The sequence below is a fragment of the Crocodylus siamensis genome, chromosome 13 (genome assembly GCF_052110815.1).
Source record: "Crocodylus siamensis isolate JL-2025a chromosome 13, ASM5211081v1, whole genome shotgun sequence".
NCBI lineage: Eukaryota > Metazoa > Chordata > Crocodylia > Crocodylidae > Crocodylus > Crocodylus siamensis.
Window position 1 is genome coordinate 4,009,199 of NC_143407.1, and position 17,541 is coordinate 4,026,739.

The 17,541-nt window shown below is 49.7% G+C and overlaps 1 protein-coding gene across 2 annotated transcripts in view; it reads right to left on the bottom strand.

Moving 5' to 3' along the window:
* RASSF5 (Ras association domain family member 5) overlaps window positions 1–17,541 on the bottom strand; it is a 79,979-nt gene that overhangs the window by 55,128 nt on the left and 7,310 nt on the right. The window lies entirely within an intron of this gene.

Here is a 17,541-nt window from a genome sequence, read left to right on the forward strand (position 1 = left end):
AAGTAAAGGCCAAGACGTCTGCCCTCAGACCAATGCCTGCCTCAGCAAGAGCTTTTCTTGTTCCACAAGACCCTGAACTACCTGTGACCCCGACGGGACAGCCAGCTGCAAAATCCAGGGTTCAGACACCCCTGATATATGCTCAGGTCCAGGTAATTCACACCCACCCTGAATGAGACTTTGCCTAAACATAGCTTCTTCCATCCAAGGGCCTTGAGGAGCTCTATTCATTTTAATCCTTACAACAGCCGAAGGAGGCGTGTGTTGCACCTTGCAAAGGTGAAGAAACTGAGGCACAGGGAAAATTTAAAAAGGCAGCCACTGGATTTGGATGCCCCGCTGGAGACACCCAGGGTTGGCTGGGCAAAGCAAATGGACTTGCCGGTGCCCTGAAGCCTGGGGGGATTTGTAAGAACTCAATACATCCCCCCGAAACTTAGGTCCAAGATGCCTCCAGCTGGGGATCCAGAAGCCAGAGGTTTCTTTTGAAGTCTTGGCTGGGACTCGCCCAGGACCATGGCCTAAGTCGGTGGCATAAGAAGGAGCACAACCCATGAGTCCAGATTCCCCAGTCCTTTGATCAAGCCATCAAACTGGGGTTTCTCCTTGCTCGGTTCAACCCACTCGCTTGGGCCGATAAACCAAGCAGTCTCAGACATAGCCACTGGTGTAACAGCACACAACGGCAGCTATTGTAAAGGCTTGATCATATCCATGTTAAGTAAAAGACTCCCTAATTAAAAGGCTTTCATCCCCACTTGAGTAAATTAATATTCATAGGAGCACGCTGCGTACCCTTTAATCTGCAATACTTTTCTTTAAAACACACGACACAGCACAGTGACGTTTCAGGCAACGCAGCAGCGCTTCCTCCAAGCTGGCACCGAGAGGTTTTGAAAGACGGGAGGTGCAGTTCTCTCTTCCAAATAAAGAGGATTTCCCCTACGTCCAGCAGGCAGAGAACAGGAAGGGGAACTGTGCTGGACAAGGGCAGCAAAGAGCCCATCTGCTGGGAGGCAAACATGACAGCTTGACAAACATTACGCTGCAGCCTTGGGATCTAAACTTGCGTACCCCTTTCATCTGAACAACAAGGTGCTCTGCAAACACGAGCTAGGCCTCCCCGTGAGGCTGGGAGCATCCCTGGATGCATCCGCAGACAGCTGAGCACAGAGAGGGATTACGTGATGTGCTCAAGGTTGCATACGAAGTCAAGGGCAGAGCCAGGAACAAGACTCTGCTTGCTACTCGAGCCACTAGACATCCCTCCCCGCCCAGAGCCAGACCAGGTCCCCTGCTCTGCCTACCGGGCCACAGTCCCATGAGGGGAACAAAGGATGAACCTGCTGCTACTACAGAGCCACCCCTCACTCAACACCTCTTCTCTGTTCCCAACACCACCCATTAACACCAGTGCACCAGCAGCACCGGAGGCTCCTGCGACTGCAATCCCAATCTCCCACAAAGAAGTGGACACACCAAAGACTCACTACAAAGGTCACTTTGACCCTCAACAGCCCTGCTCAGGGCAGCACGTGTGCTGCTTGCGCAGCGCTCCGCAAAAGGTTTGTCGCGAGACCACCTCTCAGCTCTGCATTTGCTGGAAGGGTTTTCAAATTGCACATAAATACCCAAATCCCTCCCGAACAAGGCCAGACTCGCCTTTCCCACAGCTCCGGGCTGCTTGCCAAGGAAGACAGCTCTGACAGCTAAAAAGCTTTTCAGAGGGGAAAGGCAGCTTTGTGGCTGGAGCTGGGAAATCAGGACTTGGGAGACAGGGTTTCCATTCCCAGCTGGGCCAGGGGCTTCCTAACCTGCCAGAGACCGCATGACTGTGCAGACGGGGTAACGCCGATCTGCCTCACCACAGCACTGCAAGGCCTCATTCACTAATCTCTCTAACGTGCACTGCAGAGTAGGGGAAATGCAGGGGAACATTAGGGGATGGTAGAGCCAGGAACTGGAAATATCCTGCACCCGAGTCCCACTACACAGGGACTGCGGGAATATGCTCTGCTCTCATGCAAACCGATCTGGCAGAGGGCCTGCCCACCGTGCAGCGAGCAAGCCCTTGGCATCAAAGGGAGCAGAGCACCCTTGAGTATTTGGACCCTATTTTGTAGCGGGGACAAAGCTATTTAGAAGCCTGGCCCTGACCACGGGTGCCGGACGCTTGGAAAATGCGGCCCCTTGACTAATACACTTTACCCCTGGCCTCAAAGGAACCAAAAACCCAGAACAAGCAGAAAGACGGAGAGAACCACCCGCCAGGAGCACATGCACAGCCCACCACACCTCCTGGGACGTCCCCCGCCACCCCCCGAAGGATCCCACTGAGCCGTCATCCCTCAGAGCTTGCACGGATTTCCAGGCAGACCCAGGTTTCCCTGATCGCCCTTCCCTCTCTCGGCTGCAGACACGGCGCTTGCCAGGGGAATGTAAAATTGATCCCAGAGAGTTCCACCATCGCAGGCCAAGAAATCAATGCTTTTATTTACATAGGTATTTTTAAGCAGGATTCATTTCTTACTTGAAGTTCTCTGCTCAAACAGAAAGTTGGGGGGGGGGGGCAGATTTCCTAAGATAGGAACAGCAGCTCTTAAAAAGTAGAGCTGAGAAGAGCATTCATAAAGCCCATCCAAACATGACAGATGCACCTGGGCTGTAGCAAGTTGTTACTAAGGGCACCGTTAAACATGCAAGTCGTTTAACAATGCACAAATCACTCTCCTCCTTCCTTCCCAGGGGGCCGAGAATAAAAAATTATGTTTTATTGATCTAATGCAAACAAATGCCAAGCACGCCGGGGAGGGAAGATGCCAGAACGCCGGGGAGGGGAGTGACAGGGTGGGTTTTATAATTTCAATAATTAGGTTCGTTCTCCCACCCCCCCGGGTCTCTCTCACACACAGTTCCAATACAAATACCAGACTGGAAGGACCACATGGGTCAAAATGCAGTCTCTCATGAGGGCAAGCAACCATGCAATATTTTTTTTGTCCAAACCAGCACAGAAACATCCACTGTAGGCCCTTAGGCTCCACACACAAAATCTGCCAAGCCCTTCTTAACACAGAGGGTCCCTTTAGTACAAGCGAGCACCGCCCCCCCCCACAAACAACACACTAAACAAAACAAAGCTCCCCCCAAAAGACAAACCAAAAGCATATTTCGTGGCCTCAGAAGCACCTCTACCAGGCAGTGTTGTTGCACATTTGTTACTCAGATTCACTTAAGGCCTGATGACCACAGTGCTGCCGCCACGGGCAGCGCCGCGTGATTTTGCTGGGTTTGTATGTGGGCACAAAGACGAATGCCCGTGGAGAACGCTCATCCGGTCCAGGGGTCTCTGCACAGGTGCCAGGAGCCAGACTTGCAGGGCACGTGGCAAAGCCGAGAAGCACTGCCGAGAAGGCAGAGTTTGCAGGAGCGAAGCCTTGAACTGCATTTAATTCCTTAGTCAACAGGATGCAGCGCGGACCAGGACTGGATTCTGTACGGCACGCGAGCATGCCTTTAAATCCCAAGGAAGCCAAGAACACACCAGTTGAATGAGGCCAAAAAGCTCTTTTTAAGTTAATTTAACAAGATGTTCTTACCCGCCACTCTAATCCCTGACTGTTAATGCTGAGCGGATTTAAAGCTGAGAATTTCCTCTTCTGCATTTGTACCGTTTCCAGTCTGTGCTTCACTCGGCTTCAACGCCAAAAGGAGCTTGCCCTGGGCAGCAGATACTGCACGAAGAAAGTTAATTCCCCCACTAAGACCCATCTACACCGACTGGAAAAAATGGGCCACTGGGTTTCCCAGGCATAGCACATGTCTCTTTTTATATTTTAAACACGAAGCCTCAATTTTGAGGTTAAATAGAGTTCTCCTCTGATGGTAAGAAATAATCCACAAAGACGTTTGCCTCCCCCCAAAAATGCCTTTTCATAAAGCTTTTGCGGTATTCCTTGATCAAGTAAAACAGGCAATAGCCCAGCTGTTTAGGTGGGAATTTATGATCCCTTATCAAATTAGAAAGTAGCTTCTTTACCCAGAGAAATCCCTTGACATTCATCCAGGCCCACCAGCCTAGGAAGCATCGTCAGATACCCCAGCGGGCTCCTTTAAAAAAAGAAAAAGGAGCTTGCGCTCAAACAAGACGACAATCCATATGCTCAATGTAATTTGTGCCTCAAGCCATAAGCAAAGGATTAATCGGCAGGCGTTAGGAAGAACATCCCCCCTGAGCAGCCCGATAAGTAACAGAGGAAGGATCACAAAGGAAGAACGGCCCAGCGGTTAGATGCAAACCTACAGGTTACCCAAGCACAAAGAATAAGTCTGTGCCGAGTCACTTAATACTTGTGCCTCAGTTTGCCATCTGTAACATGGGGATAACTGCCCTGTGCAGGCTCCCAGGGCTGTGCAAGGGTATATGAATTCGAGACTGAGGAGCTCAGACATGAAGGTGTAATGGACTCCACGTCGGCCCGTCCTGCGGGGTTTTTATACACCTCCCTCAGAGGCCAGAGTTGGAGCGGAGCAGGGGGCTTGCTGGACCCCTGGAGCCTGCTCCTAGCTAGTAATGGGCACGCTGGCATTGCTTTCACCCTTACTGCAGCTGCTCTGTGGAGACAAAGTAAGAACTGGGGAAGGCAGAGCTGTCAAGTCCCATTCTGAGCCCCACGGCAGTAACTGGAGGTTAAACCCCGGGTCCCGGAGTCACGTGGTGGCCAGAAACGTGCGGAGAAGAGCCCGAGAAACGCGAACCTTCACATCTCGAGAGCCAGATTAAAAATAGACATGGACGGGGCTCTTTTTAAGACTCACCACTACCAACCCAGGCCCCAGGTGGTTTTGGAGCTGAACCCATGATTTCCGAATGCTTGGGATTGCCAATTTTGGCACGGCAGTGCAGGAGGAACATGAGCTGTGCTATCCTGGCTCAGACTAAGGGTCCGTCCAGCCCAGTACCCCGTCTCCAGCAGCGCTAGGAGTGGATACTTCGGAGGGAGAACGTCCTGTTTTTTAAAATGGCCACCTCCGATTCCCAGGCATTCCTCAGCTTGCATGTCTAGCACAGCTGAGCAAAAAAGCTAACCCACTGCTGGGGAGCTGGGCCTGGGGGGGAGGACATTAGCAGTCTGGGGAGGGAGAGGGAAGTCGTTTATCACTTCCCATTTATCTGGTGGGAGCTGCTCATCATTTTTCTATTTAGAGCCAATTTGCTTAAATATGCCTGGGGGCAAGGAGAGCAGGATTTTTAATTAATTAGAGATACGCCAAACGGTTAGGTGACAAAGGCAAGGCAGGACCCTTTGTGCAACCAGGACCTCCTTGGAACGGGGGGTGTTTATGAAGGGAACCGGGGTGCTTGAATGGCATGGGCACCCGAAGTGCAAAAATACTACACCCCCACAACGAACAGTGAGACGCCAGGGCAGGACAGGACCAAGGGGGACAGCAAGGGGATTCGTCCAGCTGGGAGACGAGACAGCGCATCCACCAAGGAGGATGGCGGAGGAGCAGCAGACACGGGCCCGAGGCCCCCGATCTCTGCATTCATTTCCACACTTCACCAGTCACTTCATCTCCCTCTGCCTCAGCTCCCCACCCGCCCGGCCAGGCCGGCAGACATCCCTCGCCGAGGAGCCCGTGCTGCACCGCGGCGCTGTCAGGTCCTGAGCCAGACCGGGGCTTGCACATACGAGGCGGCAAGAGCAATAACCACCCTGCAACACCGCCCAGCAGATTCCTCTGCCAACATTTCACCTTCCAGTTGCAACTGGAGCCTGTACAAAGAGTTTGTACGGATGTAACCGGGTTTCCCCCACAAGGAAGCCGAGCCTCCCGCAGCCCCGGGGGAAAAGCTTGCGTTTGCCAGTGAACGTTTTCCATTTTTGCCTTCCTTTAAATAAATGAGAGGGGTAGCCGGAGCTCCGGGCCCTGCTCTGAGCACTCCCAACTCTGGAGGAGGTCAGGTCGAGCTGTGGGACACTTCCTGCACGTCTCGTTAGTTCTTCGCTCTCGTTCTGCATCAATTCAGCGTCACACAATTCATCCCTGTGCACACCCTGGGCAGCACCACTGTGAGCTTTCCCCAGCCTGTGCACTCGCTCTCCCTCCTCACCGAGACGAGGTGTCACCTACCGTAGCCCGTTCAGACCCCACCTGCTGCAGTCAATTAGCTCTACGTATGGCTGTGGTTTTAGGGCCACAGACGCCTGTCCATGATGACAGTGGCCACGACTCACCAAAAATTGTTCCCCATAAAAGCGCATTCTTTCCCAGTGGCCTTATTACCATATACTTGTGTTTAGGGAAAGAGGCCTGGCAGACATCACACAGCTTTATTGCTGGAAACCCCGGCAAGTGGAAAATATGAGACTCCCGACCCATGCCTTAAAAAAAAAAAAAAAGATTTGCTGCCCAATGGAAACCAATCTCAGTAAACCCAATGAGAGTGGATTATTAAAGGCAAAATGCACTACCAGCTCAACAGCATTACGCCATCCAGTTTGGGAAGGAAGCCCTCTCAAGTCTTTGCGATGCCCTGTATACTGTGGGAGCCCACGGGCCATAACAGATAGACTCGGGTACAACTCGAGCGCTTGTGTTTGTGGGCGCTCTGGAGAATCGAGAAGTCACCGGGTACAGGGCAGAGCTCGTATTGCTGCCGATACCGCTGGCTTCACCCTTGTGAAAGGTCACAAGAAGTTTGAATTTGGGCAACGTCAACCCACTTTTCAGTCGCCTCCAAACGGGTAAAACCCTAGAAGAGGCCACAGGATGTTTAAGACCCTCCGGATTAATATTTTAAAAACTTAAAGCTTAGCTTTTAAGGTCATATTTCAGCATGTTATTATATTCTTTATGGGGGGGGGGGGAAATCCCCTATTGATTGCCTACATGGCACCTCAAGTGGAGTGAAAAGGAGCAAGCTCCCTGGCAAGATGCAGGCGAGGAGGCGGGCGGCACGTGCAACTCTCAAACTTACAGCAAAAAAGAATTCACTCCCCATTCGCACCAGATCTGTTTCTTGCTCCAACTCCTAGGGTCCCTAGCAGCCATCCACAGCCGTGATGCAAGTGCCAACACTGCTGCTTTCAACCAGCAGCGCCAGCCCTCCATTCCCTACCTCGCTAATGAACCTTGGGCTGGATCCCAGGGACAAGCAGCCGGCTCCGCTTGCAGCTGAAAAGCAAGGAGCTGGTGCAGACAGAGTGCCATTGTAGGCTAGAGAACTGGCTGGTGCAGCGGAGAAGCGTTATTCTGGGTCAATTATTCAAGAACCAGGAGATCCAAAAGCAAGTCTGAGACTAAATGATCTTGACAGCTTCACTCCACACCTTCCTTGGTATCACAAATCCCTCTTAACAGGAATTTTGGGAGTGACGGGCGCCCCACTGCTGCCGGGACTCATTTGCAGAGCTCCAATCTGTAGGCACAGACTCTGCATTATTCATTCAGCCTTTAAATGGATGCTGGTTTTACTGCAAAGAGAGAGGTGAGAAAGAGATACAAAAGGAGAGATACAAATAAACTGAGAGCAACAGCTCCTTAAGCAGCACCGAGTAGCAAAAGCTGCAGATAACAGCATTTTCTTTTGACTTCAATTCTCCGTGCGACCCCAGCCAGCCTTGCTCGGATAAGCAGGCAATTTCGGAGGATTATTGTTCCCACTCTGCACTATGGAGGGTACAATAGACCTGCATGCTTTTAGTTGCATCACGCTGATCTCATTTCTGCAGTTGTACCTTCCAAAACCTCGCTGCGTGATAGCCCTAAAATGTCAAGCCACGTTCTCTGCAAATGGTTTCACACTCCAGGGTTCCTCCTATACCAAGGATGCTTGTGGGGTGCACTGGCTAGCTCAGGAGACTGGAGGGGTGCTGGGGAGCATCCTCCTCCAGCTCTCCTGTTTGAACCGAGCCAGGGCCAGTAGCAGCAAAAAGTGTTGCAAGGCAAGGATATTCAGCTGTCTCAGGCCAAATCCTTGGGGATCCGTAGCAGCACCATTCTCCCGGGCCACGTTTGAGTAAAAGGAGTGAACGGGCCTAGGAGGGTGAAAAGTTGAAGACAGTCCCTCAAGATCGAAGTCCACGTTCGTACTAGCACGGATCAGCCTCCCCCTGTCCTGAGGCCAGCTCCCCAGCCTGTCAGGGCCAGTGACTTCAATTAAAAATAAATCCACTTAGCTTCAAGTGTGTGCGTTTTTCAGGAAGAACGAAACCCCTGTCCGGCAAGACCCTCCCCACAATTTTTACAGGAATACAGCTTTCGTTAGAAAGGTACTGCAGGTAAAACTAAGTTGCATACTTCACTCATCTTCCTCCCCACCCCTCCCCAAGTTGGAGGGGGTGGTTCCAGGGACCATACTGAGGGTTTCTCCTCCTCCACATGAATAGTCAGTGCCCAGGGAGCAAAAGGGAAGTCAGCAGTGCTGCAGGCTTGCTGTTGCTGGCCATAAAGGAGTCAGGAGGGCAAAATCTCCACCCCCTAGGTAATGGGTAAGAAAGAGACCCTCACAGCCATGTCAACTCTCAACTCCACACGCTACCGAGATTGCAAGAGGCTTCATTCGGCTGACAATGGAGACCAATTCCCACAAGCCCCTTATATCCAAGAACCAGTCATTCATCTAGGACCAAATTTGGTCTCTCCCCCATGGTTAAGCCAGGATTCTCAAAGCAGTCGTCATGCGTGCTACTCCAAAAAATCAAGTCATAATCGTTTCACCTACTGCAAACTCAGGCAGCTCCATCATTCACTCGCTCTTTTTACACCACTGCAAGAACCAAAATCTCAGACTTGAAACGGTTTGGAAAAAGCTCTCATCCCGTGCCCTTTCTTATACACCTTTGCAATCCCAGGATACCGTTCGCTAATGGGATCGCTCTTGAAAAGACACCCCAGTATTTGGAAAGTGCTGAGCACCTGGCCCCTGAAAGGCAAGCCCTTTGGAAATGTCCCATGCTGGGCATCCAGGGAAAAAAAAAAAAAGGCGGAACCTACAAACCATGAGATTGCACGGACTGCAAGAGGGTACAGTGTCCACTGGACATGCGTGCTTTTAGGTGCATCACGCCGATCTCATTTCTGCAGTTCCACCTGCACGGACTGCAAGAACAAAGACAAATACACTGGTGGACTATTATTCCAGGACACTGGACATCCTGAGACAGGATTACTGCAGCTGTAGCAGGAGACCCACTGATGGAGACTGCTGCAATACCTCTCCACAGGGGTGGAGTAGGATGTGCTAGTATATCATGATGACCCAGTCAGTCATTCTCGTGATATTTCCAGCCCATACCAGGAAGGGAAAGGGCCCAAGTAAAAGCCTTTCATCAAGATACTCAGGAAATTCCCAGGCTGCATTTGCAGAAGTAGTGACCAGATTGGGCGTTTCCATGAAACAGAGCCCAAGAGGTTTAAAACTGGCCTTCCTGTGCTCTCCCTCTTTCCACACCCCTGTTCCCAGTACTTATATGGTCCGCCTCACCGCGCTATCTCGGGGCAGTTGACAGCTCTGGACTGGAATGCACTGATATGACAGAGAAGCCCTTGCTGCAGTTTAAATGGATTAATACGTTCATCTTCCTTGGGCGACCAAGAACCCCAAAAGGAGATTTCCAGACGCCCCCCACCCCATAAGCCATTAGGAACTGCAAGCGTGCAGTGTCTCTTGGGATTCCCGGACCCCGCAGGATCAGGCCCACTATCATCAGGCTTTTCTTTAAGGGGATTAACTATGACACGTCTGTAGTCACCATCACCTACTAACAGACTTAATCACTGGGAGGGAAAGCTATGTTTAGAAACTTAACACGGCTTTAGGAAGCAGCCACATGATGGGGCTTGTCAAGAGCCCATGCAGCGGGATGCCTCCACTCCGGGTTCAAGGTACTTACTTCTCTTAACTTACGGAGACACCAAAATGTTGTTCCTAGGCTAAAGTTAAAAGAAATTCATCAGAAAGCAGCAACCTCCGTGATGGACTGGAACTCCCTCCCCCCTCAGTTAAAAGGGCAAGTGGTCACCTGCGGTTCAGGCAAAGTTCAGAGGTGCAGGTTGAGCGGAGAAGTGGGTGCCCCTCTACTCAAGTGGCTGTGCCACCAGCTGCACAAAACGCAGGGCAGAGTTTGCACTTTTAAGAGCTAACATCATGCAGACTTCTTCTCCCACCAGGTCCTGCTATCAGGTACATCTACCTAGACGAGGGAGCAAGTCCCCTGACTGGGATAGCTAGGCCAGGGACACACCTCTGCAGCTGGATACAGTGCAGCCTCGGGGGAAAAGAAAAAGAAGAAAAGCACAGATTTCTCCCTCGATGCATCACCAGAGCTTGCTGGGAGGGAGACAATTAAGCGGTCCAATGTCCTCATGGTTTTTCCAGTTGTTTCTCAAGTCGCACAGAACAGTGTTAAGCAAACAAGAGAAAGCAGGGATTTAAAACAGCTGAGGAACGGGGAAGAAAAGAGTGAAGCTATCAGAGCAGAGTTTTTGCACAAGTTCACAAAGCCCGAGCAGAGGCGTGTGGGTACTGAGAGCGCAAAGATGGGTCGGAGCCAGTTTCCCTGCCCTGGCAGAGACTATGCCCCGGGCTCTAGGTTTCACCGGAGCTTAAAAACCAACAGTCCGGGTGGCTTGCTTTCTTATTTCCAGCTTCTAGGATGGACGTGGTAGGGTCCGCCGAGCTGCAAATGGGAGAAACTAGCTCTACGAAACCAAACAACAGGCAGTGCTGTCAACTCAAATCATTTTGTTGAGTGTGCTGAGAAGGCTATGGTGCCCATGTGACTCCTAAAAATAATCTTAGCTTTCATTAAAAGAAAAAAAAAAAAAAAAATCCCGCTGGTCACAGAAAAATGCCTGCATGAGTGATCCAGGTGCACCTTTCAAGACCAGTATGGAAAGAAACATTATACAATATCTGAAAGTCCCCACAGGTCAGACCTTCTGAAGCCCGAGGATGACAATGTCCAAGTCCTAGCCCGCACCTTGAAAAACCTCCAGATCCCCCAGGGTAAGCCCCTCTGGGATGGATTCAATTGCCAGCTCATAAAAGGAACCTGGGAAGAGCAGTTCTTGGCCTCTGAAATAACCAGATTGCAACGAATAGCTGACATTATCACACAGCTTGTGGGAAGGGCATTTCACAGCTCCCTGCAAAGACACTGCCTTCACACTCGTTCAAAGACCGCCTGCCAAAATTTCAGCCTGAGATTTAGTAAGAGGGGGGAAAGAATTGACGATGAAGTACCGACCCCCTTCTGCCCCCCAAATACCTCAAGTCTGACATTAAAATGCTGATGCAACTTTAACTAGAGCACAGCCGCTGGGTATAGCTGCACTCGAGCAGCCCTGCTGACCTTAGTTCTGCAACTCCACGCTTGATTGATTTTATTCAATCTATAACTTCTCAAATTTAGAAGCAAAAAGAACAAGGAAATGACTGCTGAATAATTCTTCGTTTGCTGTTTCAGAGACTAAGCCAAGTTCCCTTTTCATGCACTCGGCAGCCTAACATGTCTCTGTGAAGGTCATGGGGTAGTTATTAAGAGGCACCAAGTATCCGGACATTTTGCCAAAATGTCGGAACAGCCCAGAGTACTTAGTAGCACAGCTGAAAGACGAACCTCAGTCACAAATCACCCCAGGTCCCTGCAGTTCTGCTCAGGCTCAGAGACTGCCTTGAATCTCTCAAGCATCTTCCATATTTCTCTGCCACACACACCAGCACAATGAAATTACATTTGGAGAGCTCTGTCATTCATCTTTTAAAACATAAGGAGATTGAAGGCTCAGTCTCTCCACCTTTGCTCAGATAAGACTCTTACTGAGGTCAAGGGGAGTTTTACCTGTGTAAAGCCTTCCGGAAAGCAAACACTTGCACAGGTCCATCCTCGGGGGAAAGGGAAAAAGTTACTACAGCCAACTGGCGGATGAAGTGATGCATAAAAACAGGGCTGCTCTGTTTTCCAGTTGCCATGAATTGTGAGCCGCTCTTATTCAGGGTGGATACCTCAAAAAAGCCTAGAGCTGGAACTTGCAAAAGGAAACAGGAATAATTACCACACATAGCAAGCAGGTAATTCATTGTGTAAAGATTAACATCCAGCTACAGTCCTAGATCTGTTACTCATAATTGCTGGAGACCGCAAGTACTCTCAACTCTGCTTTGGTTCACAACCAACACAACTATCTTGTTTAAAAAAAAAAAAAAATCCTTTGATCCTGCAAACTTCTACACCTTGGAGGCCTGGAATTCAAACCCAGCTTCTTGGCTAATTCAGTAAGGTAACAGCACCAAATATTCTTTATAACCATGAAAACTGCACAGCAATAAGCCCCAAATAACACAGCTCACTGCAGTGTTGCTGCAGGTGCTGGGAATGCAGCTGCAGAAAATTGCAATCAAATCCTGCAAGCAGCTGAGCCTGCACAGAAGTTGTTTAAACTGCCTAATACTCTCAAGACAGAGCTCTCCAAGAACACAAGCCGGAGAAGATCAACATTTGGCTTTGCCATCTGAAGAACTACTGCAGTTTTCTACCTCTCACCTACTGCATGTTTCTTCTGCGTCTCACAGAGCAGCACTGCACAAATCCTCTTCTGTTTAATTAGCAGCTGCAAGGCTGCGTGCATCTTGGCGATCTGCAAGCTGACCCAATCTACAAATCAGCAAGAGCACCTACCTTGAGCCAACAAAACCTCCCTGCTGGGCCTCCTACGGCACTGGAGACCCTCGGACCAAGATTTTGACTTGGGGAAGTGCCTGAATATCTTGCGGATTCTCTTTGTTACAACTCCAAAGCAAGCGGCTGCCTCTGCTTTCCCTTCTGTCATCCTCCTACGAGAAGATCGATAGCTTCTTCAGGCACAGGCAACCAGGCGGCCGGAGCAGCACCCGCCTGCAGGATGTTACTCGAAGCAGCGATGGAGAGCAGCGCGTTTCCAGCGCAGGCCCCTCTCTCTGCCCCCACGCAGGTCAGACATCAATACTGGTCAACCACAATCTACCGGCATTTTGGTCTTTTCCCCCCACCCCCGTGTCCTGCAAGCGGGCAGCACACAGCTCGCTGCTGGTGCATCTCCGGGCTCCTTCTCCTACCCGTGGAAAACTTTCTATTTCTGGGGCTTTTGGTTTGATAAGATAAAACAACTTAACGGAAGAGATTACAACAGGGAGTGCACAGGACCCATCCTCCCTTTCATTGGGAAGTCTCTTTCCAATACCTTTTTTTCTTTTGTTTCGGTTTTGGGGGGGTTTTTTGGCCCCCCTCACTCTAGTACTTCTTTCCTTCAATGTATGAAGTGTAAAAAATAAATAAATAAAAAAAATCAATGCCTCTAAGTTTTAACCGAAGTCTGAATTGAAGGAGTAACTCAGGTTCAACTTAAACACAAGATTATGCATTTCAGCTCAATAAATAATTCTCAGGCTTCTTTGGAGGAATCTCTTTCCTGCTCTCGCAGCATCTGTCAGTCATTACTAATAAAGGCATGCCTTTGGTGCCATATGGCAGGAGAAAATAAATCATCAGTTTACAGACACACTTCAAACCTCGCACTCCGCAACCTCTCGGTCGCTACTGTCCTGTCGTTATTCCAGCAGCTTCTATCCAAAGATCTAGGTGGACTTCAAAAATATGACTTCAGCTTTGCAATATCCCAGGGAGATGCTCCTGCCATTTTATAAGTGGATTAATCGAGACGCGGGTGGACCGACTGGCTTGCCTCATGTCACGCGCAACGACGGAGAGGGAGAGTAGGAAAAGCATGCAGAAGTCCTGACTCTCAGCCCCTTCCCTCCCAAACTGGAATAAACCCCAGATATCCTTCCCCTAATCCTGACCCGTTGCCATTCAGGGAGTGAACCGCTACAGGTTTTGCAGGAGCACGTTCAAAACTGACAGGTAAGGCGATGCGCTGAACCAGGAACGCTCCCTTCTCCCACTCTCCCCCCACCCCACGGACACGCCACCTTAACTCACGCAGCAGAAGCAGCCTTACCACTTCAGCTGGCCACACCTAGCCGCAAGCTCCTCCCGAGGCACTTGACTGTTTTGCAAGGGTGACAGCAAGCTGACAGGCCCCCGGGGCTGGCGCACTCAATCCAGACTCGGAGGACCCGGTCTCCAGTCCCCCACTGTGCCACTGCTATGCATCTCACCTCACTGCTCCATGCCTCTGCGCCCCCAGCTCTAAATCACTACCTACCTTTCGAAAGAGCTCTGCCATGTACAGGTTTAAAGCACACGCACAGGCTTACGTCATCATCGGTGCCTTGGCCCCGCTCTGTCCACACGTCAACCTTGCACAGACTGCACGTCCTCAAAATGGCACCTCTGCAGCTGCCTAACCAGCTGAGTTGATAGATCAAGGCACAGTAACCTGCCTGGACTAGCCGGATAGTAGGAACCGTACCGTGCTTCCACCGCAGGATGCCATGGGCGAGGTAGCAGTGACTGCATTTCCCACCCCACCATCCAACCAAAGCTGAATTGTGCCAAGGGTGGGGTAGGGAAGGAAGACAAGAAGAAACACCAATTCATTTTTACCTCTGTGTTTCAAGAAGAGAGAAATATAAAATAAAGCAAACAATACTGATCCTTTTCTCATGCGCTCTGAATTTACAGGAACACCCACACCTGCTGCAGGAACGTACTGATCTTAAGCAAACATCTGCTGAAGAACTATTACTACAGCAAACCTGTAACGTGCCGTGAACCAGGGAGGAAAATGCAACAGATTAAACAACTTCCCTCTTATGGAAATAGGCCCTGGTTCCACAAGGCACTTAGGGGTGGATTCAAAACAGATGCATAAAGCCAAACACATGCTTAAGTGCTTTATTGAATCAGGTCCATAATGCAGAAGCTATAGCCCAAATCCTGCCCTCAGATGCAGGTGTTCAGTTCCCACCAAGATTAGCTCAGGCTATAGAGCTTGGCTGTGTGCGCGTGTGTACCAAGGGTCCCTTCTGCGGGGGGTGTTACAGATAGTCTTCCTTCCAGAGGCAGAAGGTAGAGTAGGATGATTTTCCCCACGAAGAACTACTGTGTCCAAAAGTTTTTGTGTTTTGGTAAAGTTATGGGTATCACCGCTGACCTGGCACTAACTGAGGACTGATGGCATCACATTCCAACTCCCAGTTGAGCCCCCCTTCCAGACACGTAATAGGAGACACGGTCAACGCACCACAACCACTAAAAATGAAATGGTTATTGTTTTACAGTCATTCAAAGTGCAGGGACTGCACTTGGCTGCTTCCACTGGGAATGAAAGCACTTTAGGAGACTTCATAGATGCAAGCCAAGGGAGGAAAAAAAAAAAAAGAAAGAAAGAGACTGGCACCACCAGCCTGGGGAGGGAAGATATCTGATTGCTGGGAAAGCCAGCAAAGCTAACATACCAAAAATAAAGCCCTGACAGTGATGATAAATAAGTTGCATGTCTTCCCTAGATTGTGATGTAAAAATATATTGCATCGCAATGCAAAGCTCTGAGCTACGCTTTGGTCGGGCACAGCTATCAACAGCAGGAGCAAGAACACATGGACCTCTGAACATCTCACCGGCTCAAGTCCAATACACACATCTGCTGAAGAGGGGCCTAAAAAAAAAAAAAGACTGCAGACTGGGGTCCTCGCACCAACAAATCCACTTCTTGGACACATCAAGGTGACCTTTTTAAATGGTTCCAACTGACACCCTACAAGTGAAAGGACATTTCAAGTCCAAGATCTTCTTTGCCATCTCCATAACATTTGCTCCATAAGGAATGCTTCACATTTCAAAATGCTGTGGAGCTAATGGGTAGCTGGAAAGCTGAAAACCCACAGTCAAAGGCCAAGTATTCATTTAGTGACTGCTAATTGCAAAGTCAAAGTTCACAGGTCGGATTCCCTTCCCATTATTCAGCAGCACGCCAGGAGACAGCGGGCCAGCCATCAGGACTCTGGCTTAGGAGAACATTGTGCTTCCAAGGGAATGAGCGGCACGTGTGACAACAGATGCATTCATGGAGATGTTCAGCACGTGTATCATTTTGCTTCGTTTCAGACCATTGTCACTGCATGCTGCTGCTACTTGTGCAAAGCGGGGGAACTGGCAGGACAACTTATGCAACAGAGGTATGCCAAAGCCATTTCCTAGTCAAGGAAAACATACCAGATCTAATCTAGCCAGACTTTAAGAGGCATTAATGTCACAAGGAAGTTATGGTAGGAGCCAAGATGGAAAAAAAATGAGAATTAGTAAGAATTGTGAGCTGGGAAAGAACTGGCTAAAGAGACATGATAATAAGGAGCGCTGAAAGGGGAAGCGTCAGGCTGGAGGTAGGTTAGCCGTGAACTTTCAAGTATCAGTCTTAGAAGTGATCTGATTTAATTACTAATTACTGATTTGGGTACAGCAAGTAGAAGCATCATACTGGAAGAATGACCTTAAGGACAGAACTAATAAAAATGGACTGAAATTCAATAATATACCAAGTGCACGGTCCTGCACTACAGACTAAACACCAGGGAGGGATAAAGCACTATTTAAGATAGAGGATAACGTCCATACAAGAGCAAGTGGGTTTGCACTGACCAGGAATAAGTTTTGGTTAGAAAATAGAGGAAGTCGATTTTTATCAAGCAAGGATGAAGGTCCTGAGCAGCCTCTCCACTGAAGCGGGAGGGATGGGAAACCCAACTGGTTTCAGGATATAGCTTGATGGTTTATCAGAAGGATTATTTGACGTGGTGCCTGTGACAGCAGGGGCCTAGACTCAATGACCCCGCCAGTCCCTTCCAGTCCTTATGCGCTTGGTCAGCCTCTCCCGACAAGATGCTGTTCTTTATTTTCCAATAACCCATGCATCTGGGGATCACCATTCCTTACTTTTTCCTCTCCTGAAGAAACGATCCTTGGAGTATAGCTCACACCTCCAATCGTGCCTCGTTTCTCCAGTGCCCGTGATTAAAGAGTCCTGACGGGTTTGGAGCTGGATTTGTCAGCGTTTCATTTAAAGAATACATTCTTGTCCCACTAGCACAGACAGATCACAAACCCAACCACACTTCCATAAGGTTCAGGACATCTGAGCCCAGTTTCTGCCCCACCGCCCACTGGTTGCATCAAAGTTTCTGAGCTGCCTGCTAAAGCTGTGGGTGGCAGGAGAGCCGAGCGTTTGGTTTCCTCCACTGAGATCTTGAATGTCTCCATTTAAGCTTTATACATGCCATGTTTCAAGGTGCCAAGAGCCAAATACATGCAAAGTCCTAGCGGAACAGGCCCTACGTTAAGCAGCACCGTGTGCAACAGCACAGGCCAGCCCTGTGTGCCCAGTTTTATTTACTTCAAGTGCAGAGCCCAAACATTTCTGAATTAACTCTACCAGGATGATGCCCTCAATCTGCTTGCAAAACTCCCATCCATTAATTCAGGGATGTGAACAGGAGCTACGCACAGAAATCCAGAGAGCCCTACAGAACAGGAGAACCAGGCCACCAGGATGAGAAGGGCAACCACGGGCACTATATCCAAGCATCTGTTGGTG